Here is a 26,118-nt window from a genome sequence, read left to right as displayed (position 1 = left end):
GGCTAGATATTTATGCTAACACTTAACCAGTTCCACAAAGCTTTGTTGTCTATTTGAGCTCCACAGGATTCAAGGATCAAAAAAAGACTAGCAGACGGAGGACATCCTAATCGTTGTCAGGGTGCTGCCGACTTTCAAATACACCTCCACCACCTGCTAGCTAGATCAGAAGAAATTATGTCAAAATCCAGCTTGGGGGAGAGCACCCCCATTTATCCAGCTAAGTATTTCTACTCGCGTTTATACTTTACTCAAATAATAAAAGATACATAATCATGAAAACCCAAATAAAGATTTTGTGCTTATATATATATATATATGTCTTTGCTTAGTTTGCTAAATAAATAAATAAATAAATAAATAAAGTTTGCTATGAACCCTCATGATAAACTCTCACATGGAAATGATGAATAGTTGCTCTGCCATGACTCGTTCTTAAAATTAAAATCTCTCTCAAGTTTAGGCATAACTGTTATAATTTAAAGCTTGCTCTAAACCTGAACTTGTGGGAAAAGTACTTGATCTAAAGTCTAAGTTGTTAACGGATATGATATGGGAAGGTTGAGTTGTTGTTTATCTGTTCCTAGAGATGCTAGAATTCTAGAGAATTTTATCTTTGAAAAATCTTTAAAATATCACATGATGAGTTCCTGTATGATGAGAGTTTAAAATCCTACCACAGCCATATATACATGCTTATTAGACTTTGAGCCAAACATTTACTTTTTACTGCTTATGAGCATTGAGTGTGGTCAAGCTGTGTAGACCCTTAGGAGCTTGTCATGTGGTTAAAATCAAGATTCACTTGCATGTTCACTCGTATATGCTGCATCTACTCCGGAAGTACGCATCTACATACATCCACTCATTTCCATCTCCAGATTCACCCAAAATTATTCTACTCCTAATCCGGGAGAGAATAGCCAAAAACATTTTCCTATCCGTGTTATTCCCTGTGAAATAAATGCTCCAGTTATTTTGGTTACTACCACTTGCTACATTCTTTCAGGAGATGAGTGCTCTAAATATATATATATATATAATACGAGGAAATAAAAAGGGACAAGTGCCCGGAACCTCGAAGAAAAGAAAAAGTGAGACGAGAGGTAAAAATGGACAAGTGTCCGACAGTAGAATTAGGGGTACAAGATACCCACCTGAGAGGAAAGAAAAAGAAAATATAGAGCATCTCATTCTCCCCAAAAAGCTTCAAAGTGCAAGAAAGGTATATATCCCCTTAAAAGAGCAAAAGTAGAATTAGACTTTCACCATTGTTATCACCATCATCACCATACACCATTCATTCGCCACACATGCACATCTTGATTTGACTTATTGACTTGTTTCTCTGGATCCATGGTTTGACTATGCAATAAATGTCTTGTAAGTATGTATTAGCTGTCTCCCATCTATGAGCTCCAGATATCAAAACCTTATTAGAATAGGGTGAGAGAGAAGGCAATATCACTATGCCTTATACAAAAAATACCACATACTTTGAGAGAAGGCATATACCATTACTGCCTTGGGAAGGATCTAGAAATACCACAAAAGAGAGATTTGAGAGAGTCATACAAGGAATCTCTGAGTTTTATTTGAAAATCTGCAAAAACTCCAAAGCTATAGCTGATCAAGAATAAGAGACATGGCGTTTGACTTGACCGTTCTATCTTTTAACTGCTCAGATAGAAGTGACGGTTACAAGCCCCATGGTGAAAGGTAAAATGAGTAAGTTTTAAGTCTTAACAGTTTATTCTAACTCAGAGATGAGATCTTCCTTGAATGGGTGTGTATTTTTAAGGCATGAAACCACTGCAGAAACTCTTGAGTTCATCCTTGCTCAAGGACGAGCAAGAGGTAAGCTTGCGGGAGTTGTTGATGGTCCTTAAGTACCAAATATAATCATCAAATAAATAAATAAAAGGATCCAAATGCAACCAACACCCAGACTTAGGGTTTTATCTGACAGAATTCCACGAGTTTTGGTGTTTGTCTATTTCTGCAGGGGGTTATCAGGAAATAAGGAAGAAAGGCCCACATGTCGGGATTACATAGAGATATCAACGCACCGCGCAATTTTCTACCATCTAGAAGACTCCAGAAGCCACGGGAAGAAAGCAGAGGCCGAAAGGGGCCAGGCCCAGGGCGCCCGCCTTGAGGACCTAGGCGCCCGCCCACCTCTGGACTCCGTTAGGGACTCTCTTCGCACACGATGTTCCACCGACCTAAAGGATCAAGGATAACGTAGTACCACATCGCCTACCAACCCAAAAACGCATAGAGGAGGAGGACTATATAAGGAGACCCCCCTGGCCCCTGGAGAAGACAAGAAGTTATCATAGAGTTGAGGGGTGCCCTCGAAGGAAAACCTCTTCTCTAAATAAAATTTCTTTTTAGGCTTAGCAACCAATGTAAGTAGAAATAGATCTTCTAGTTTCTACTAAATTGAGAGAGATAGAGTGGAGGTGTAGATCGGAGGAAGGCCGGCCTGTCGGTGTCTACTCCGAGTTGTACCTGCGGGATCAAGTCTTCTAACCCGAGGCTTGCTTCTAAGATTCTTCAGTAATTCGACTTCTAATTCTAGTAAGTTCTTGTTTTATTGTTCTTTGGTTTATGAGTTTACTTTAATCCTCTTCCGGTTGAGTATTAGAGTAATCATTGCTAGCGTAAACGTGGTGTTTAGGCTAGGGTACTCATAGATATCCCCTGACTAGCTGGACTGTGGTAGTAGCGAGGAAAGTGACATTTCCAAGTTATCTTTGTATCTCATATCTTGTTAGCAGGACGGGTAGGTTTATAGGTGCGGGTCGAACATCCTTTGTGTTGTCTAGATTCCGTAAGCTTCCCCAATAGAACAGTAGATCATCCTTACCAAGGTTAGAACGAGACTACGGTTGCAGTCTTCTCTATACATCGCTCACATCGAGAAACATTCTTTGTAGCCTAAAGGGATAGTAGCAATAGATTTGGTTAGTCAGATGCACCCTTTCTCCCAGTGGTAAAAATATAAATACGATACTCTGGAAAACCTCCCGGGTGAAATGCTCACCGATATTTGTGCGCTTGCGGATCATTTCCTGATTGCGTTACCAAATATCAACAACCCCCGTGTAGAGGATGAACCAATCATCAATATATGAATAATCAAGCACCGGGAGAATGCCAATTAAACACAATTGAGACACCGATTTTTCTCCTGAGATTCACGTGCTTGCCAGCATGCTACGTCCCCGTTGTATCGACCAACACTTGGTGGTTCGGTGGAGAAGAGGTGTAGCACGAACCTTGTCCTCACTAGGACACCGCAAGAACCTACCCACAAGTGAAGTAGCTCAATAACACGCACAATCTACAAGAGTTACATGTTGGCTCTCCATCGGAGAAGGCACAAAACCCCTCACAATCACCGAGAGATGGCCACAAACAGTCACCAACTCATATCAATGCTCCTCCGCTACTCCAAGTCATCTAGGTGGCGGCAACCACCAAGAGTAACAAGAAAACCGCAGCCAAATCGATCCCCAAGTGCCACTATATGCAATCACTCAAGCAAATGTACTTGGAATCACTCTCAATCTCACAAAGATGGTTAATCTATGAAAGAGAGGAGTGAGAGGTGTTTGCTTAGGCTCACAAGGATGTCAAGTATGCTAGAATGCCAAGAGTGTGAGCCCTAAGTCAGCCAAAACATATTTATAAGCCCCTCAAACAAATAGAGTCGTTGGCTCTTTCACTGGGCAAAACATGGGACCCATCCGGTGCTCTAGAGGAAGCCCCGTGTTCATAACTTGAATCTCATGTGTCGAACTCTAACAGTCACCTGCAAACCACCGGACCCGGTCAAGTGAGCATCGGACGCGTCTGGTGCACACTGGTCACGTACACAGAGAGGTTTGCAAGAATGCACGAGCACCGGACTCACATCACTAGACTCACTCTGAGCGTCCGGTGCCCACAGTCAAACACACTCTGGTGACGTTTCCAAATTTTCCACCGACGTAATAGAAAATATGCATTTCATTTTCTCAAAAGCGCTCTCTTCCCTAAACCCTAAACAAAACCCCTCTCTTCCCTACAAACTCCACCTCCTTCTCAAAGTGTGCCAACACCACCATGTGTGTCCCAACATGTGCAAGTGTGTTAGTATTTTCACAAACATTTTCTTCGAGGGAGTTAAGTTGACACCTAGTGGCACTCGATAACCGCTTAGCCAAAGAATTCCCCTCTTTATAGTATGGTTATCTATCCTAAATGTGATCACACCGTCTATGGTGTCTTGATCACCAAAAACAAAAACCCTAAGCAATACCTTTGCCTTGATCTCCATAGGGTTTTGTTTTTCTCTTTCTTCTTTTCAAGTTGAGCACTTGATCATCTTGTGGTCATCACCATGATCATTTCATGCTCCATCACTTGGCATGTACTAACCTCATTAAGTCTACAAATACTTAGTATGGAGGTTAGTACTAGGGTTTCATCAATTATCCAAAACCAAACTAGGGCTTTCACTTCTTAGATAGGAGTGTAGTAAGCTTTAGTTGTGTTTTGTTGTTGTGACTTAGTGTTTAGCCTTGTACTAGACTTTAGATGGCTTGCATAACTTAGTTGAGCTAGTGCTAGAATAGCTTCACCTTATGTTTTACTAGCACACTTGCTTAGTGAAGTTTGTATAATTTTAAATAGGCTATTCACCCCCTCTAGCTATTTGGACCTCTCACTTGTTCCCGTTTGAAAGCCCTAGTTTGGTTTTGGATAATTGATGAAACCCTAGTACTAACCTCTATACTAAGTGTGTGTAGACTTAATGAGGTTGGTACATGCCAAGTAATGGAGCAAGTGATGATCATGGTGATGATGGTGATGACCACAAGATGATCAAGTGCTCAACTTGGAAAAGAAGAAAGAGAAAAAGAAAACTCTATGGAGATCAAGGCAAAGGTATTGCTTAGGGTTTTGGTTTTGGTGATCAAGACACCATAGAGGGTGTGATCACATTTAGGATAGATAGCCGTACTATTAAGAGGGGTAATCTCGTTGTGAAAACGGTTGTCTAAGTGCCACTAGGTGATTGGATTCCATGCATATGCATTAGAACCTAGTGAACTAATTAAGTAACCCTTGAAAAATGTTTTTGAAATATGCTAACACACAAGCACAAGTGTTGAGACACTTTGGTGTTGGCACATGGAAGCAAGGGAAGAAGTTGAGGGTCTTTTCGTGCAGCGCGTTCAGGCCGGACGCGTCCGGTATGAGGTCGGACGCGTCCGAGTTGAGGCACCGGACTCAGGAACAGTAACCACCTAGAGTCCAGTGTGTTTCGTCCGGTGAGATCGCTTCTCGGTGAAAACTCTCTGAGTTTGCGTCAGGTGCACACGGGACGCGTCCGAGTTAGCGTCCGGTGCAAGTTCTTCGTGCGAAGCTCCCTGAGTTTGGGTCCGGTGCACACCGGACGCGTACGGTGTGGCGACCGGTGTTGGCTCAAGTTTGCGACGCTCCCTGAGTTTGGGTCCGGTGCACACCAGACGCGTCCGGTATTTTCAAAAGCGAGAGTCTGGTGCCTTTTCAGTGTCAGAGGCAACGGCTACTTTACTAACGGTCAGGAGCACTAGACGCTGGTCTGGCTCAGACCGGACGTGTCTGGTGTGAACTAGGACACGTCCGGTGTGAACGCAGACTGTGAGATAAACTGCCAACGGCTAGCTGAAGGTTGGGACTTCTATAAATATACCTTGGCTGGTTCATGCTCACGCTCTTGACTCTCTAACTTGTTGATACACCTTATGAGCATACTCCCACACATCCCACTCACCTTGTTCAAGTTTTGTTCATCCAAAGTGAGATTAGGAGAGATCCTAGTTACATTTGCTTAGAGTTTGAGCATCTAGTGGCACTAGTGATCGTTGAGCAGCGGGTTTGCTTGTTACTCTTGGTGGTTGCTGCCACCTAGACGGCTTGGAGCTGCGGAGGAGCTTTAGCACGAGTTGGTGATTGTTCGTGGCCATCTCCCGGTGATTGTGAGAGGTTTGTGCCTACCTCGGCGGAGAGCCAAAGGCAACATTAGTGGATTGCTCGTGTCATTGAGCTACCTCACTTGTGGGTAGGTTCTTGTGGTGTCCTAGTGAGGACGAGGTTCGTGCTACACCTCTTAGCCACCGAACCACCAAGTGTTGGTCGACACAACGGGGACGTAGCGTGCCGGCAAGGACGTGAACCTCGGGAGAAAAATTGTTTGTCTCCATTGTGTTTGTTGATTGGATTTCTCCCGGTGATTGGACTTCATTTTATTGATTGGTTCATCCCCTTTACGTGGCGGTATAAAGATCAAACCATCTCTCTTACATTTCTGCAAACTAGAGTAGCTTACTTACTTGTATAGAAACTTTAGTTAGCTCTCTAGTGTAAGTAGTGACATAGTCATTGTGTGCCTAGTGATTATATCAACTAAAATTGTTGGATAGGTGGCTTGCAAACACCCCTTTAGAGCTAGAGCAAAAAGCTTCGCTTTGTTATTTACTAACCTCTTGCTCTAGTGGTTTTGTAGAATTTTTAAATAGGCTATTCACCCCCCCTCTAGCCATATTAGGACCTTTCAAGTGGTATCAAAGCCGCGGTCACCGTTTGTGAAGGCTTAACAACCTCGGTGCTCAAATTATGGCTCAAATAGTGTTCAACCATGTTTGGGGCAAACCACTGTTCTTTGATGGCACAAGTTCCTTTGACTATTGGAAGAGAAAAATGAAGATGTACCTTGGATCAATCAATGATAGAGTGTGGGAAGTCACGAAGAATGACTTTGTGATTCTTGACCCCGCTAACCCCACCAACAATGAGAGAGCAAACAAGCAATGCAATACTATGGCTCTCAACACAATATACAATGGCATTGATTCAAAGGTGTTTGAGCAAGTCAAAGATCTTGAGAAGGCTAGTGAAGTGTGGACAAGGCTTGAAGAAACATATGAGGGCACTACAACGGTAAAAAGTGCCAAGTTGTATATGCTCAAGGATAAGCTATCCAGCTTCAAGATGAAGGATGATGAGTCAATCCCGAAGATGTTCTATAGGCTCTAAGTCATCATCAATGATCTCAAGGGACTTGGTGAGAAAGTGAAGGATGAGGACTTCATTCACAAGTTCTTGATGTGCTTGCCCAAGAGGTTCAAGACATTGAGAACCATCATATTTAGAGGAGGATTGACGGGTGTATCTCCCAATGAGGTACTTGGAGATGTCATGACCGAAGATCAATATAATGACAATGATGATGATGAGGTCATGAAGAAGGATGATGATGACAAGAAGAAGAAGAGTGTAGCATTCAAAGCTAGCTCTTCATCCAAGAGCAAGAACAAGGGCAAGGCCAAGAAGGAAGAATCAAGTGATGAGGAGTGCTCCAATGATGATAGTGATGATGAAGCACTAGCACTCTTCGTCCGCAAGTTTGGCAAGATGATGAAGAAGAAGGGCTATCACACAAGAAAGAGAAGAGATCACTTCAAGAACAAGGAGCATGTGAGGCTATGCTACAAGTGTAAAAGCCCCGATCATATTGTGGCGGATTGTCCTTACAATAGTGACAATGATGAGGATGACAAGAAGAACAAGAAGGAGAAGAAAGAAAAGAAAGAGAAGAAGATGGTCTTCAAGAAGAAGAAGAAGGGTGGATCCTATGTTGTAACATGGGATAGTGATGCTTCTTCGGATGATGATTCAAGCGATGATGACAAATCATCCAAGAAGAAGGCGCTTACAAGCATTGCTATCAACAAATCATCACTCTTCGACACTCCTTCATGCTTCATGGTCAAGGGCCACAAGGTACAATATGATGAGAGTGAAAGTGAAAGTGAACATGAACATGATAGTGATAGTGATGATGAAAATGAATTCACTAATGAACAACTCATGGATATGCTAGAACAAGCCGATTCATTTATTCAATCTAAAAACAAGAAGTGCAAAGAATTGGCCAAGAAGTTAAAAGCTCTTGAGCAATCCTTTGATGAGCTCAATGCTAATCATGAGAGGCTAGTGGAAGCCCATGAAAAGCTTGGCAAAGCTCACACCAAGCTTGAAAAAGCTCACTCCTTGTTATTAGAAGAGGACAAGGAAAAGGTTGTTGTATCATGTGATGTGGGCACAACATGTGACTTAATTAAAGAATCACCCAACCCACCTATTGTTGTTGCCACTAACTCTTCTTGTAGGTGTTGATATTTGGGAACGCAATAAGGAATTGATCCGCAAGCGCACGGATATCGGTGAGCACTTCACCCGGGAAATTATCTAGAGTATCGTATTTATTTTTTTTTACCACTAGGAGAAAGAGTGCATCTGACTAACCGGTCTATTACTACTAACCTTTAGGCACAAAGAATGTCTTTCGATGTGAGTGATAAATAGAGAAGACTGCAACCGTAGTCTCCTTCTAACCTTGGTAAGGATGATCTACTGTTCTAATGGGGAGGCTAACGGAATCTAGACACCACAAAGGATGTTCAACCCGCACCTATAAACCCTATCCTTCCTGCTAACGAGATGTGATCTACAAAGGTAGCTCGGAATTGTCACGTTCCTCACTACTACCACGGTCCAGCTAGTCAGGGAATATCTATGAGTACCCCAGCCTAAACACCACGTTTACGCCAGCAATGATTACTCTAAACTCTACGCGAAGAGATTAAAGTAAACTCATAAACCATAAGAACAATAAAACAAGAACTTACTAGAATTTAGAAGTCGAATTACTAAAGAATCCTAGGAGCAAGCTTCGGGTTAGGAGAACTTGATCCCGCAGGTACAAGCTTGGAGTAGACACCGACAGGCCGGGCTTCCTCCACTCTACACCTCCACTCTATCGCTCTCAATCTAGTAGAAACTAGAAGATCTATTTCTACCTTACATTGATTGCTAAGCCTAAAAAGAAACATTAATTAGAGAAGAGGTTTTCCTTCGAGGGCACCCCTCAGTTTCTATGATAATTTCTTCATGTCTTCTCCAGGGGCCAGGGGGGCCTTGCTTATATAGTCCTCCCCTTCTATGCGTTTTTGGGTCGATAGGCGAGGTGGTACTATGTTTTTCTTGATCCAATAGGTCGGTGGAATATCCCGAGCGAAGAGAGTCCTGATCTGGCTCCAGAGGGGGGGCGCCCTGGGCCTGGCCCCGGGCTCGATTGCCTTCCCGTTCGATCCCGTGGCTTCTGGAGTCTTCTAGATGGTAGAAAATTGCACGGTGCGTTAATATCTATATGTAATCCCGACATGTGGGCCTTTCTTCCTTATTTCCTGATAACCCCCTGCAGAAACAGATAAACAACAAAACTCGTGGAATTCTGTTAGATCAAACCCTAATTCTAGGTGTTGGTTGCATATTGGTCCTTTCTCTTGTTTATTTGATAATTAAAATTGATACTTAAGAACCGTCAACAAATACCCCCATACTTAGGCTTTTACTCGTCCTCGAGAAAAGGATGGTTAAGAACAATATCTAGGGTAAACATTTAAAACATTCTCTTTATAATTGCAGGTTGTAAAAAATCCACTGTGTATTGTAGTCAGGGAAGTATATGGTTAAGAGTAAAGATCCTTTCTTCTCAATCCTGCCACTTGGAGTTTTTGTATATTTTTGAAAGAAAGTTAGAATACCTTTTTGATCCTCACAGGTTCTCTCAGATCACTCATTATCTTTTATATATATATCTCACTGAGGTTGTTTTAATTTGCAAAAATTCTCAAGCATACTTACTTTGCATTTATTGCCTGATCAAAACGGGATCCGAGGAGGGGAATGTCATACTCTTAGATCAAAGACTTTGGAAATTAAAAACTTTGTCAACTCTTGCTGGCATATTGCTTATTAGAGGGACCATGGGCTATCATTTTTTTTCTTTTTTTAAGTGGATACCGAGGTACCCCTAATTCTACTGCCGGACACTTGTCCATTTTTTCTGTGAGGTTGTCGAGCACTTGCTCCTTTTTATTTCCTCGAAATATTTCTATTTTTTTGCATAGTCTATGCCTCTAATGCAATAATACTTCGGAAGAGTGAATCTTTCTGAAATAATGTCTTGATCTTAGGAGCATGATAAATCTCTCAACAAGGGTCTAACTCATTTTGAACAAACTCAATACAGAGCAGATAGCTTTTATAATCATACTTAATATTTTCAGTTTCATCAGGCATATAAAACACTGAGGATGGTAGCTAGAAATTTGAATATTTTGAAATAAATTCTCCAAGTAACAATGATATCAAGAATAAGAAACTCATACTCTACCATCACATATTCCATATTGACTTAAGTAACACAGGGTTTTAAAATGATTTTATAATAATTGCAAGTTTTCAGGAAATATCATAGATTGAGATTAATCATGATTAGAAATATTTTAATCCTTTTGTTTTATCATGTCGGAAACAGTAATCTGCATAATCCAGAATAAATGTATGTGTAAAGTAAAGTGTGCAGAGTGTGTACCTGAATGGTGGAGTTGGAGTGTGTTTGACATGTTGAGGGATCTCCCCCATACTTGTTTTCTGCTTTCTTACAAAAATAAAATGGAGACACACAAGACATAATAATAATAATAATAATAATAATAATAATAATAATAATAATAATAATAATAATAATAATAATAATAATAATAATAATAATAATAATAATAATAATAATAATAATAATAATAATATTCTTTATTAATCTTGAGGCATTTATTACAAAAGACTGATAGCAAACTGTCGACGAAAGCTAGTCGGCAGTCTACCTTGGGGTATACCCACGGTAGTAGTTTATCGGTTGACGGTGCGCAAACTACGAACTCGATGGTGACGCAAGACACGGACAAGCTTTTTATCCAGGTTCGGCCGCCGAGTTGGCGTAATACCTACGTCCTGCGTCTGGTTGTATTGGATTGTGTTGAGAGATCATCTGTCCTAGGGGGTCCCTTGCCCCTCCTTATATAGTCTGGAGGGCAGGGTTACAGATCTAGAAACTAATCCTAGTCGGTTACAATTGCCATGGATAATTCGATATCAATTCCTATTCTAACCGACCAGAAATCCTGCTTGATCTCCACATCTTGTTTCCTTGCGCGGAACTCCAGGTTGTCGGATCAAGCTTTGAACTCGTCTCGTAATGGGCCAAGCCTCCTGGCCCAAGTCCAGTCGTAAGGGTATAGGGGTTTATACCCCCACAGCTAGTCCCCAAGCACCATGTATTATGATGTAACACGCCGTCTTGAGCTTCTTCGATCAGTGAGGCTTGACGTCTTCAGGAAAGTTGCCCGAACAGTTGCAACGGTATTTTGACCAACTCAAAAGACAGTTGATCAACATTGACATCGAAAAAGCAGGTTGTTCGAAGAAAGCATGGTGCTCTAAATTAAAAAAGATTTCTTTCCTGGTGAAGTGTGCCCACTTTACTTTTTTGAAAGGTATAATCATCAAAAAAGCAAGCAAATTCACCGCAAGGTGAAGTGTGCCCACTTAGTCCCCGAGCCTGGTAGCAGGTGACGCAGGCACGTGGTGCCAGGGTCAAAACAAAAGTCCTCAAAGAAATTCTGTAACTGAGATGCATCGCCAGATGCATCGTACCGATGTAGTCCCCGAGCTTGCTGGAAGGCGAAGTATGAGCCTTGTAGCAAGGTCTAAAAAGTTGAATTTACCAGTCTGACTGCAATTGAATAGATTAATCGACCAGTCACCAAGCACCAAGTGCTTTTTAGAATTCTGAGTTGCTGTACTGTACGACCAGTCCCCGAGCATCGAGTGCTCGGTGGTCGGTGCAGTTCTTTAAAGCTTCTAGCTGATAGACTGGGCGACCAGTCCCCGAGCGTCGAGTGCGCGGTGGTCGGCGCAGTCCTTGAAGTTCCGAGCTGATAGACTGGGCGACCAGTCCCCGAGCGTCGAATGCTCGGTGGTCGGCGCAGTCCTTGAAGTTCCGAGCTGATAGACTGGGCGACCAGTCCCCGAGCATCGAATGCTCGGTGGTCGGCGCAGTCCTCGGATTGTTGACTCTCTGGCGTATGTGTCTTCTTGTTTTTTGAAAAGATCTTTCCAGTTAAAGTTGACGTGACGAGGCCTCCTGACGGGGTGTCAGACGGATGCATGAAAAGTTGCGCCTGGCAACTGTGCAGCCGCCCTTTGCATGGTTTGAGAAAAGGAAACCATCAATTGGTACGAAAAATCCGCCGCATTAATTGTCTATAATCATTGTAAACCGAAACGCCGCATCCGCCGCATGGCCTGCCCACTTCCCGAGAATACGGGAAGTGGGAGAGGTGGAGTTGCGGGCTATAAGAGCCTGATAGTTCCACCTGTACTGCTTACCCTGCCATTGCCTTCAAACCTTCCGCTCTCATCTCCCCCAATCGCCTGCATCTTCCTAACTCAAGCCCACATTCGCACCTCTAATGGCGAAGAGCGACTCCAGGAAGAGGGCCGAACTGATGGCCAGGGAGTGGAAGAAGTCTCGCAGCACCACGAAATCTCTTGGTGACCTCGTCGATATGGGGCTTCTTCACAGCCCGGAGCTCGGCGGCTGGAGGGCACCGGAGGGGGAGAGCTACCCCGACCCTCGCGCCGGTGAGATCGTCGTATTTGAAGATTTCATTAAGAGGGGCTTTGGTGTTCCTGTTCATCCTTTTCTTCAAGGTCTTCTTTTATACTATGAGATCGGGATTTGCAATCTGCACCCGAACTCAATTCTCCTCATTTCCACTTTTATCCACCTGTGCGAAGCCTATGTTGGCATAGAGCCGCACTTCGATCTTTTTCGGTATCTTTTCTGCTTGAGGAAAAAGGGAGCAGTTGGAGGCTCCAAGGTTGCAGGTGGAGTATACCTCAACCTTCGTGATGGAATGAAGAATCGCTACCTGCACTGTCCATGGAACACTTCCTTGACCGAATGGTACAGGAAGTGGTTCTACATCAGGGAGGAACCGGGCAGCTCCACATTCTGCGACGTGGGATACATTCCTGAGAAGAGGATGAGCTGGACCGACCGCCCGGAGTTCGACGGTCCAGTGGCGGATCTCATGAAGCTGATCGACTGGTCGCGCCTGGACGGGCTTGGCGTGGTCGGCAACTTCATTTGTCGTCGGGTGATGCCCTGCCAGAAGAGGGTGCACTCGGCGTACGAGTATGCCGGAAGCGTGGACCCGACCAGGATGCGGCCAGAGATCTTGGAGAAAGCGGAGGTACAACAGCTGTTGAACGAGCTGTTTAACTTCGCGGACGGAGGCTTCATCCGTGGCAGTGATCGGGTGCAAGCCTTCAAGTTAGGACGACCAGCACCAAAGGTATGTAGCAGATTATTTTGTTTTAGCATTCGTATATCGTCGGCAGCTGACTCATCTCTGTTGCTTTTGCAGATCGGCGATGTCGACTGGTGCACAGTGTATGTATCACTGGCACCGGGGATGGAAAATCCTGCGGGAGAAGACCTGCCAGAGGAGGACGCTGCTCGGTGTACTCATTACACCAGCAGTGAAGAGGACCAAGCCCGCCCCGTCCCGACCTCCGAGGAGAGGGTAGCGGGGAAGAGGCCATTGCCGGCAGATCCTTTGCCGACACCGAAGCTGCCGGCAGATCTACCGGCGGAGAGCAGCCAAGCACCGAAGCGTCGTCGGCTCGTGCGGATCGTTGACGACGACGACGACGACGAGGAGGCTGCGCCGTCGTTGGTCCGACGGCCCCGGGGCCGCCCAGATATTGCGCCGGCCGCTACTGATCGAGTGGCCAGCGACGCCCATGCACCGCAAGTTGTCGAGATGGGGGCGCAGGTGCCGACCGGCCGGGCGAGGAGGAGGTTCACCGCCACCCACCGTCGATCAGACCTGTAAGTGTTCGACTTACGTATTTTGGACTCCTCTTTGAATTTTTTTTTTTTTGAAATTACACTTTTGTTCCTGTAGTGCGGCGTCGGATGTCGACCCCGGCCAGGCTGCCAGCCAGGGGACGGGCGAGCCAGTCCACGCTGCTGAGGATACGGCCCCCCAGACCACAGAGCAGCCAACAGCTGCAGTCGCGCCTGGGAGCACCGAGGGGCTCCCGACCGCGGCACCGACTACGGCAGGCAGCCCGACCAGGGCTGGAGAGGCTCCCCCAACTGGCTCCTCAGAGGAGGGAAGATCTCCGACCGCTCCTCCTGCCGGGGGGAGTGAAGTCCCCACGCCGCCCCGAGCAGGAGCCTCTTCGGCTGCGGGCTCCCCAGATCTGGTCCGAGGACCAGTAATACCTGGGACCACCACCGGGGGTGACGCAGCACAGGAGGAGGAAACCCGGGCGGCCTCCGATGATGAGGTGGAAGAGATTGAGGGTCGTCCCCGTGATGGCCGCCAACACGTGTATGTGTGGCGCCAACGCGGGGATCACTTTATCGGGCATGAGGAGCTCGCCGAGACCGAAGAGGCCGCCAGGGTGGAGCGCGCGGCCAAACGCCTCGTCGACGAAGTCAAGGTAAGCGACTTTTTGTACTGCTGTACATTCTATGCCTTGTCTTGCATGGTCGTTATATGCTCGCTTTGTAGGGCGCAATGAAAACGGCAAAGTACCGGAAACGGTGCTTTGACCAGATAGAAGGCGTCATGGCCGAGAACAAGGCTGAAAGCCCAAGTTTGGTTTTGGTAATTAATGACACCAAGTTGCTAATGCCTTGTGTTTAAGTGATTTGAGTTAGGCATAGCAACACATGTGATGAAGGTGCATGGTGGCATGGATAGGTGGCCACACGATCACAAAGGGATGAAGCTTGATGTGGAGATCATGATAATAGACGAGGAGCAAAGTTATCAAGGCAAAGGTATAAACATAGGGTTTTACTTTTGCCGGTCTAAGATGAGTAGAGAAGTGATTGACCGGGTTTAGGATAGATAGCCGACTATCAAGAGGGGAAATCATGGTCATCTCTCGAATCAAGTGCTACTAGGTCCATATCTTGAGCATATGCATTAGGATGTAGTAAAGTGCTAACTTAACTCCTTTGGTGAAAATGTTTGTGAAAAAGCTAACACACTTGCACCTTGGTGGTGGACACTTGTTGGTGTTAGCACATTTACAAAGGAGGTGGAGTTCCTAGGGTTGAGAGGGGTGTGGGTTCCTCTCTCTCTCCCGCCGAGCTTGCGAGGCGGGATTCGGCGCTTTTGAGAAAAATAAGAGTATATTTTCTATTGCGCCGATGGGAAATTTGGTGAAGTCGCGGGAGTGTTTTCTCACTGAGAAACACTCACCGGACGCTGGTGCTGGCAGCACCGGACGCTGGTCCAGAGCGTCCGGTGTGGTGTCTGTGGCGCAGGTATGCACCGGACTCACTGGAGTGAGTCCGGTGCTCAGTGTCCGGTGTGAGGGGGTTTTGTAACCCTCTCTGCGTACGAGTCCGGTGAGCACCGGACCGTCCGGTGCCCAGCGTCCGGTGAGGTCGCGAGTTTGACACCCTCTCTGCGCACGAGTCCGGTGAGCACCGGACCGTCCGGTGTGGACTTGCAGAGCGTCCGGTGGTCCGCAGGTGACCGTTAGAATCTGACACGCGAGATTCAAAGAGGACACGTGGCCAACTCCAGTGCACCGGACGCAGGGAGTCGAGCGTCCGGTGCTCACTTAGTAGCGTCCGGTGCCCCCGATTTCAGCCCAGTGAAAGTGGCCAACGGCTAGTTTCTTTGAGGGGCTTATAAATAGAAGGGTGGCCGGCTTTGGGAGGCTCTCTCTTGGACATTTGATTACTTGAGGTATACATTGAGCTAGAGAACACTCCCTCCACTCATCTCCTTGCTTGATTGCTCATCCTAGTGAGATTGAGTGAGATTCAAGTGCATTGCTTTGAGAGTTGCATTTAGTGGCACTTGATTCTTGAGTTTGCTGCGGATTTCTTGTTACTCTTGGGTGTTTCCCGACGCCCTAGACGGCTTGGAGCAGCGGTGGTGTTGAGCTCGTGATTGGAGATTGTTTCGAGCCTCACCAAGTGATTTGTGAGGGGTTCTTGAGCCTTCCCCGCGGGAGATCGCAATTGGCTACTCTAGTGGATTGCTCGTGGCTTGGAGGATCCCCATCTTGTGAGTGGATGTGCGGCACCCGCTGAGGGTTTGGCTTTGGATTGCCAATTAGCTCGTGATCCATCAAGTGGGTGTATCGCCACAACGAGGAGTAGCTTGCCGGGAAGCAAGTGAACCTCGGTAAAAAATCTTGTGTCATCTCTTGCCGAGGTCTCTCTTGTAATTGTGTACGTGATTGATTGGATATATCTCATCTCTACAACGTCGGTATAACAATCACTCTCCTCTCTTTACATACTTGCTTACCTTGCTAGTTGTGTAGCTTGTTTAGCTTAGTTCTCTTGTTGTTGTGCTTTAGTGTTTAGCCTTGTACTAGACTTGTATAGGTGGCTTGCATAGCTTAGTTGTGCTAGTGCTAAAATAGCTTCGCCTTTTGTTTTACTAACTCACTTGCTTAGTGAAGTTTGTAGAAATTTTAAATAGGCTATTCACCCCCCCCCCTCTAGCCATTTGGACCTTTCAAAGGCCCTTGCCGCGGAGGTAGACCGGCTGCGTTCGGAGGTCGGGGAGAAGGTGGCCGAGATGAGTGTCCAGGAGGAGCGTCGTCTCGACCTCACTCGTCGCTTGGCCGACCAGTACCGGCAGCGAGAAGGTTAGTCACACGCTCCGAGCAGCTTTGCGTACTTGTGTAGTTTGCTTTACTGACCAGTTTATGGTTCACACAGACTTGGAGGAGGAGGTGGCGCGCCTCCGACAAGAGAAGGAGCAGCTCAGCCAACAGCTCGCCGGTGCGCTGGAGTCCGGGCGGCGAGCAGGAGAGGAATTGGGCCGAAAGGACCGGGAATTATCTGGTAATGGGTGCCGCCTTGTTAGCTGCTGCTTGTCGCCCCTTTGTTTGTTTAGTATGCCGAAAATAACGCCTTGTTTCGTTTGCAGTGCTCAAGGTGAACGCCAAGAAGCACCTGGATGATCTGATCAAGGACCAGGACTCATGGAAGGTCAACTGTTGCAGGATCTGGAAAGGAGTGTCCCCGGTCCTAGACCTGATCAGTCCCGAGCTCCCGGAGAGCCAGCCCCGCGCGCCGCAGTTGACCCCGGTCGAGAAGGCGCAACGGGCGTGGGACTGGCTCCAGCAGTTTGTGAAGGACGCTGGGGAGTTTGCCGGCGCGCACGTCCTCAGCATGGTGCGCGCCCACTACCCCCTGGTCGACTTGAGTAGGCTGGAGAAGGGGTACCCGAAGGAAGTCGGCCCTCAGGAAGCGGACGAACTTCGGGGTAGTCTGCTGGACTTGTCGTCGACGGTGATCGGCGACATCAATCTGTGCGGAACGGCCACTCCTCCAGACCAGCCGAGTTCAGATAGGTCGGCCAGGGAGTTGTCGGGCGCGTCCGTTGCGGGAGATGGGCGGTCGACGCCTGCGGTCTTGACCAGCCAGGCGCCGGTGGCCCCGACCCCTTCGTCCGGGCAGCAGGGCCAGGCGGGTGATCAGCCCGAGCAGCTAGGCCAATAAAGTAGTCTGTAGAAATAGACTAGTGTCTGCCCGTCAGGGTATTTATTGTAAACTTTGTGTGTAAAGTTTGTAATAAAGTTTGCTTTTTGTCATGACTGTTGTTTTGAGCGCTGTAAGAATATCTGAGTGACGTGTCACCGTATTCGTCTCGGTAGTCGCTAGGAGCATCCATTGCAGGAGTTTTGCCGAGTGCTGTGTGCGACAAGGTATAGGCAAAAAATAGAGAATTTCATTATCAAAAATTATAAGATACTTACAAAGGAAAGTTATCAAAACTTTATGGATAGAAACGTCGCAGTTTGTCGATGTGCCAAGAGTTAGGCACTCGTGTTCCGTCTGGGTATGCCAATCTGTAGGACGTGGGTCGTGTGACCTCGGTCACCACGAAAGGTCCTTCCCAGGGAGTGGATAGCTTGTGCATTCCCTCCTGGCTTGTTTTCCATCGAAGTACCAGATCGCCGACCACAAAGGAACGGTCTTTGACGTTCCTGTTGTAGTATCGCCTGACTGCCGTGAGATATTTTGATGTTCGGAGGCAAGAATCTAAACGCTTTTCCTCCATGCAATTGATTTCGAGTTCTCTGGCGTTGTCGGCGGTCGCCTGGTCGAAGTGTTCGATTCTAGGAGATCCGAAGTGTATGTCGGACGGCAGGACCGCCTGTGCACCATACACCATGAAGTAGGGAGACACCCCTGTGTTTCGACTGGTCTGAGTTCGGAGGCCCCAGACCACCGCCGGCAATTCTTTCATCCATCGACCGGGTGCTCTGTCGTTTTCGGTGTACAACCTTTTCTTTAGGGCGTCAACGATCATTCCGTTAGCACGTTCAACTTGATCGTTGGCACGTGGATGTGCCACTGACACGTATTTTATGACTATGCCTCTGTCATCGCAGAAGTCCCAAAAAGTAGTGCCAGTAAACTGAGTGCCCAGATCGGTGATTATGTTGTTCGGGATGCCGAATCTGTGTATGATTTGATTGAGGAACTCGACAGCCTTCTCGGAGGTTGCCTTGACCATGGGCATGTATTCAATCCACTTGGAGAACTTGTCGATTAACACGAAGACAAACTTGAAATTGCCCGGGGCTGGTTTAAATGGTCCGATCATGTCAAGCCCCTAGCAAGCAAAGGGCCAAGACGACGGGATGGTTTGAATTTCATGGGCAGGTACATGGGTCCTCTTAGCGAAAAACTGACATCCTTCGCAATGTCGAACCAGTTTTTCTGCGTCGCCGACCGCGGTTGGCCAATAAAAGCCTGCTCGGAAAGCCTTTCCGACCAACGTTCTAGATGCGGCGTGATTGCCGCAGGATCCAGCATGTATGTCCTCTAAGAGCTTGATACCATCATCTTGGGGTATGCACTTGAGCAGTACTTCGGAGCTTGCGTTTTTCCGCATGAGTTTTCCGTCGACCAGGATGTAGTTCTTTGATCGTCGGATGAGGCGCTCGTTCTCTGTTTTGTCCTGAAAACCTGTCCCGTCTGATATGTATTTGATGAACGGGGTACGCCAGTCACGCCCACCGGTTGTCGGAGTGGCGTCGTCTATGAGCATTGCCTCGGTGGGTTGCTTGTCGACCAGGGAGGAGCCTACGCTCGGCTCATGGATGTCCTGGATGAAAATACCCCGCGGGATTTGGGCCCGAGATGAGCCTAACTTTGACAACGCATCTGCTGCTTGGTTCTTATCCCGGACCACGTGGATGTATTCTATGCCATAGAAGTTGGCTTCCCATTTGCGAATTTCTTTGCAGTAGAGATCCATCTTCTCGTGGGTTGCGTCCCACTCCTTGTTGAGCTGGTTGATGACCAAAGCGGAGTCGCCATAGACATAGAGGCGCTTGACCCCCAATTCAACGGCTAGTCTTATGCCATGCAAGCATGCTTCGTATTCGGCGACGTTGTTTGACGCCGAAAAAAGGATCCGAAGGACGTAACGCAGTTTGTCCTTGTTGGGTGATACGAACAGTACCCCAGCGCCGGCACCGTTGATGTTCAAGGACCCATCAAAGAACATTGACCAGTGGTCTGAGACATCGGGAACGGGAGGCTCATTGAGATCCGTCCATTCAGCAATGAAATCGACCAGGGCCTGAGACTTGACCGTAGTTCGGCTCTGGAACTCCAGCGAAAATGGGCACAATTCCATCGCCCATTTCACGATTCTGCCATTGGCGTCTTTATTGCGCAGGATGTCCCCGAGAGGGAAACTGGTTGTCACCAGGACTCGATGGCCGTCGAAGTAGTGCTTCAGCTTTCTTGACGTTATCAGAATGGCGTATATGAGCTTCTGTATTTGTGGATACCTGGCCTTGGACTCATTTAGGACTTCACTTATGAAGTAAACGGGTCTCTGGACCTTGTAGGCGTGACCTGGTTCATCTCGCTCGACCACTATTGTCGTGGAAACAACCCTGTCGGTTGCAGCAATGTAAAGAAGTAGGTCTTCATTGGGTTGAGGCGCTGTGAGGACAGGTGGTGAAGTGAGGAAGGTCTTAAGCTGAGTGAACGCAGCGTCGGCTTCCTCTGTCCAAGAAAATTTTTCTGACGCTTTCAATAGTTTGAAGAAAGGGAGGCCTTTTTCTCCCAGCCTTGAGATGAAACGACTGAGGGCGGCCATGCATCCGGTTAGCTTCTGAATGTCCTTGACGTTCTTCGGTGGTCGCATGCCGAGTACGGCTTTGACTTTTGAAGGGTTTGGTCGTATGCCGTCGCGACTGACGACGTTGCCGAGCAGTAGACCGGAAGGAACGCCGAAAATGCATTTCTTGGGGTTGAGCTTCCACTTGTACCTATTGAGTGCCTTGAAGGTTCGGTCTAAGTTGTCGATTAGGGTGCTCGCGTCCCTTGTTTTTACGACCATGTCGTCCACATAGGCCTCGACGAGGTCATCGCGAATCTCGTCGTGGAGGCATTGCTGGATGGCCCTTTGATAAGTGGCCCCGGCGTTTTTGAGTCCGAAAGACATGGTCGTGTAGCAGTATGCGCCGAAGGGTGTGATGAAGGATGTTTTGATCTGATCTTCTTCCTTTAGCGAGATCTGGTGATAACCAGAGTAGCAGTCTAGAAAGGAGAGGAGTTCGCATCTGGCCGTTGAGTCGACCACCTCGTCGATGCGAGGGAGACCAAAAGGATCTTTAGGACAGTGTTTGTTAAGATCAGTGTAATCAACGCACATTCTCCATTCATTATTCTTTTTGCGTACAAGAACCGGATTGGCGAGCCAATCGGGGTGATACACTTCTTTTATGAATCCGGCTGCTAGAAGCCGTGTTATTTCTGCCCTAATAGCCTCCTTTTTGTCACGAGTGAACCGTCGCAGTTTTTGCTTGATTGGTCTTGCGGTCTTCGAGACATTTAAGGAGTGCTCGATCAGGTTTCGTGGAACACCGGGCATGTCTGCGGGTTTCCATGCGAAAACGCTCACGTTGTCCCTTAGAAACCTGACGAGCGCGTCTTCCTATTTTGGACCCAGGTTGGCCCCGATGAGGGCTGTCTTCTCAGGGTTGCCTTCGACCAGCTGCACTTCTTTGTACTCCTTGGATTTTGAGTTCTTCCTGGCTGTCGCCTCTTCGGGCAATCGGAGCTGGTCGGGAGGTAGCTGTGCGGCTTGGTTTGCTGTTTCCGCCATGCGGATTGAGAGGTCGATTGCCTCGGTGATCTTGAAGCTTTCTTCTTCGCAGGTGTACGCAGTGTAGACGTTGCCTCTGACGGTTAGGACGCCCTTCTCCGTGGGCATCTTAAGGACCAGGTATGAGTAGTGCGGGACTGCCATGAACTTTGTCAGCGATGGGCGGCCCAGTATGGCGTGATAGGTCCCGTCGAAATCCGCGACTACGAAGTTGATGAACTCCGTCCGGAAGTGGTCGGGTGTGCTGAATTGGACAGGCAATGTTATCTGTCCGAGGGGCACTGAACTTTGACCTGGCAAAACCCCCCAGAATTGGGCGTCGTAAGGTTTTAGTTGTGCCGGTGATATCTTGAGGGCGGGCAGGCTGTTGCGGAAGAGGATGTCGATGGAGCTTCCCCCGTCCACGAGCACGCGCTCGAATCTGATGCTGTTGATGCAGGGGTCAAGAATCAGTGGGAAACGACCCGGCTCTGGGATAGCGGCCCACTGGTCCTTCCTGCTGAACGAGATCTCCCTGTGGGACCACGTGGGAAATTTCGGATCTGCGATCAGCCCGTCCGTGCTGTCTATGTTGAGGCAGGCTCTCTTTAACAGCTTTCTTTCTCGCTTGGACTCAGTGGAGACCTTGCCCCCGAAAATGGAGTGGACCACGTCAGTGGGGCTGACGTATTGGTGTCGGGGGTCCCTATCTTGGTCTTCATCCTCATCTTCATGGTCGTGCCCGTCGCGCTTGTTATTTTTCTTGGCGGAGTCCTCTTGGGCGACCCGCCGTGTATAGATACTTTTGAGGACGCGGCACTCTTCCATGGTATGATTGGACTTTGGGTGTAGCTGGCATGGTCCCTTCAACGTTTTGTTGTAGTCTTCTTGGTAGTCCCGTCGCCCATTGGGACGTTTGACCGTATTTACTTCGTGGTCGTAGTCGCGAGGGCGCTTTCCTCTGAAGTCGTCGCGGCTGTCGCGCCGCCGATCCCAACCCTCTCGGTGATCGCGGTTGTCGGAGCGGCGGTGATTTCTGTTGTCGTAGCGACCACGTCCGTCATCTCGCCGGGGAGGCTGGTCGGGGCCTCTCGCATCGTCTCGGATTAGTTTTTCTGCGTCATCGGCATCGGCATAATTTTTGGCCGTGGCGAGGAGCTCTGCTACCGTTGATGGGCGCTTACGCAACAGCTTGTTCCTCAGCGCTTCGTGGAAACGCAAGCCCTTGATGAAGGCTGAGATGGCCTCGTCATGAGAAATCTTCGGGATTTTGAGGCGCATATCCGAGAATCGTCGGATGTAATCGCGCAGAGGTTCATTCTTCCTGTCCCTTATCCTTTCAAGGTCATACTTGTTTCCGGGCTGCTCGCATGTGGCGATGAAGTTGTCGATGAAAGCCTGGCGTAGCTCTTCCCAAGAGTCAAAGGAGTCCTCGGGCAAGCCGAGAAGCCACTGATGACCAGCCTGGTCGAGGACTACGGGGAAGTAGTTAGCCATGACGTGCTCATCTCCTGCCGCTGATCGGACGGCGATTTCATAGAGGGTGATCCAGTTCTCTGGATTTTCCTTGCCGTCGTATTTTTTAAGTTTTTCGAGCTTGAAATTGCGGGGCCACACGACCTGGCGGAGGTGTGAGGAGAACTGTCTTAGGCCCGGAGGACCGTGGGTTGCATCGTACTCGATGCGGCGCAGGTTTTCGTGGACTGCCCTCTCTGCAGCGCGCCTGTTGATGCGGTCCCGGGCATCTTTGGAAGGGATGTTGTGGCGGAGATCCCTGTGTTGATCTTCTTCTTGGCCGCGTATGCGGTTCTGCTTGCGGCGGCCATCGGCGTCCCGACCACCATCGTCGCGCCGCGAGTCCCATCGACGGTTGTCGGGGGAGCGGCTGCGGTGACGCCTGCTGGGTGAGACCTGGCTACGATTGGTCTGGTCGGAGGCGGCTTCCGTATAAGAGACGTCCTGGACTCTCTTGAGCAGAGTGGCTGTCTGTCCCATTGCGGCGATCAGGTGTGCTCGGATGCTGGTCCGGACTCCCTGGCATTCGGGGGTGTCAGGAAGCCGATCCAGGTTAGCCATGGCGACAGCCACGTTGGCGCTTGGCGTTTTGTAGACTGGCTGGTCCCCGACCATGTCAAAGGCATCGTTGAGGTTATTTGGTGGCATCTGTTGTTGCTCGTCCGCACGTCGTCGGGCGCGATCGGCGTTACGCTGTTCGCGGAGTTGCCTCTGGTCATCTGTTTCTCCGTCAACGGCCGGTTCGTCGGCGCTGACATTGAACACAATATCCCCTCGCCGGGGGGGGGGGAATATCGGGAATCGGTCGAAACCCGGAGGGTGTGAAGGAAAATCCAGGTCGTAGCCCTCGTCTTCGGTGTTTATAACCTCGGTGGGGACGGAGCCGGTGCTTGAGTTGGTGCTGGAAACCTGGCCGTCCCGTAGCTCTCGGATTGTCACCATGTTGACATGGTGACGATTGTTCCTTGTCGGCGACCAACCCGCCTTGCTGAAAACGGATTGGACATGCTGTGAGTAAACAGAGGCCGAGTTGTTCAGGCCGCAAGGATAGTCTTCCTTCTTGAGCTCGACAGATCGTCCTGAGGGGGTTGAGGTTATCGTCAGGGACGTTCCCAGCCGTTCGTGTGTGGCGACACGAGTTGGCCGGCGGGATTTCGAAAAATCCGCTCGAGCAGCTTGGTCGGGCCGGCGCAGAACTCCATCTATTAGTTGGGAGACTTCGAGTAGCTTGGAGTCAGCGCGATCGAGCGCTTGGAGGAGGTCCGAGCAGTCGATCTCCTTTCCCTTGTAGAATGGGAACGGTGGTCGGGCGCTTGGTGCCGTCGTGCGTGTGGTCGGAGACGGCGTGATCTCATATCGGATCTGGATCTCTTTCGGAACCATGGTCGCGAAGCCGCCGCTGCACGTCGTCCACGTGATCTGGCCGACGGTGAACGTGAGGCCTTCGGGCACGGTCGCGGAAGCTGGGATCGTGACCATCTTGTTCGCCGGAAAAGTTGCACGCACACCCCCTACCTGGCGCGCCACTGTCGACGAAAGCTAGTCGGCAGTCTACCTTGGGGTATACCCACGGTAGTAGTTTATCGGTTGACGGTGCGCAAACTACGAACTCGATGGTGACGCAAGACACGGACAAGCTTTTTATCCAGGTTCGGCCGCCGAGTTGGCGTAATACCTACGTCCTGCGTCTGGTTGTATTGGATTGTGTTGAGAGATCATCTGTCCTAGGGGGTCCCTTGCCCCTCCTTATATAGTCTGGAGGGCAGGGTTACAGATCTAGAAACTAATCCTAGTCGGTTACAATTGCCATGGATAATTCGATATCAATTCCTATTCTAACCGACCAGAAATCCTGCTTGATCTCCACATCTTGTTTCCTTGCGCGGAACTCCAGGTTGTCGGATCAAGCTTTGAACTCGTCTCGTAATGGGCCAAGCCTCCTGGCCCAAGTCCAGTCGTAAGGGTATAGGGGTTTATACCCCCACACAAACTGATAGCAAACTGATGATAATAGTAAACCTAAACCGAATTTAAAGACAGATAACTAAGATGCATTGCCTCAAGGTCTAATCTAGATAACTTAGCGGCGCTCTAATTCTTTAATCTTCTTGTTGGCACTGGCAAGATCCTGCCTAAGGGCTAGTATAATGGTGTTGTGGTTAGAGAGCTGCCTAGTGAGGGAATTAATCGAAGACTGGAGGTCTATGATAACTCTATCTAGCCTGCGAACTTCCTCATCAATATCCATTATAGTCTTGCGACGCTTGGGAGGTGTCTCAAAAGCATTGAGAGAGTGCTTCGGGGCTGCCTTTGGAGGGATCAAACGGACTTTGGCTGCTCTAATTCATTCAAAGTAAGGCCTTTCCTCCTCCGTAGTGTAGCGAACACTGCTGATCTCGCCGCTCCGGTTGGTCTTGACTCCAACGACCCTCTCATTGGGTCTAGGTGGAAGGATCCTTGTGCCGATTGGCACCTTGATAGTGGTCTTCGTCTTGGATGATGATCCTTTGAGGAGTAGGGGTTGTGGTGGTGCGGTGAGAACTGGTTGAGCATGGTAGGATTGGGCAGAGCTGCGTTGGCGTAATGGCATGGCTTCTAGGTGTCTTTCTGTGTTGGCCGGGACGAGAGCACGGGCATCGGGGTCTTCCACAGGCTCCATGTTGAGGTTGAAGGGGACGACTTCCCAATCATCGTGGTACTTCTCGGCCATTGGAACAACAAGGAACTAATAAAACTTTAATTGAAAGAGAGCTAATAAAGCTCTAATTGAAGGAGAGAAAGCTTGGTGGCTTGGTGTTTGAAAACTGAAGTCAGAGGTCTGTTTATATAGGGGTCAAAAGGGTGCCTCTATGGGTTGTTCGGGTTGCTCCCGTCGATGTGCGTGCGAAACTTTCCATCCGAGGGATTATTCGGATCACCCTAAGTGCATTTTCCATAACAGAGAAAGTCGGGACCGAGGGGGAACAGGGGCTGGGCGCCCACCCACTTGACCTGGGCGCCCGCCCTCTCTTTGGCACCTCTGTGGGCCCACTTCTCCGAGCGCGTTTCTAGATGCGAAATTATTTAGAAAAATATATATATGACCCAAAACCATCAAACCAAAAGTGTCGGGCTCTAATTCTCCATGGGAAGGTAAAAATGGACTACGTCTATTTCTTCAAATTCCTCATTGGGCTCTAAAAATAATTTAAGACGTTGACCATTTACCTTGAATAACGTACCTTCGCTATTTTGAAGTGTGATAGCTCCGTGGGATGATGAATTGATTACCTTGAATGGTCCTTCCCATTTGCTCCGGAGTTTTCCATGCCCGAAAAGCTTCACCCTGGAATTAAAAAGTAATACCTTATCTCCGGGTGTGAACCCCTTCTTCTTGATTCTTTTGTCATGCCACCTCTTGACTCTTTCTTTGTAGATCTTTGAATTGTGATATGCCTTCTCTCGCCATTCTTCTAATTCTGATAGTTGCATTCTTCTATAATCTCCAGCA

Source organism: Sorghum bicolor, chromosome 3 (assembly GCF_000003195.3).
Source record: "Sorghum bicolor cultivar BTx623 chromosome 3, Sorghum_bicolor_NCBIv3, whole genome shotgun sequence".
Taxonomy (NCBI): Eukaryota; Viridiplantae; Streptophyta; class Magnoliopsida; order Poales; family Poaceae; genus Sorghum; species Sorghum bicolor.
This window is presented reverse-complemented; position numbering follows the sequence as displayed.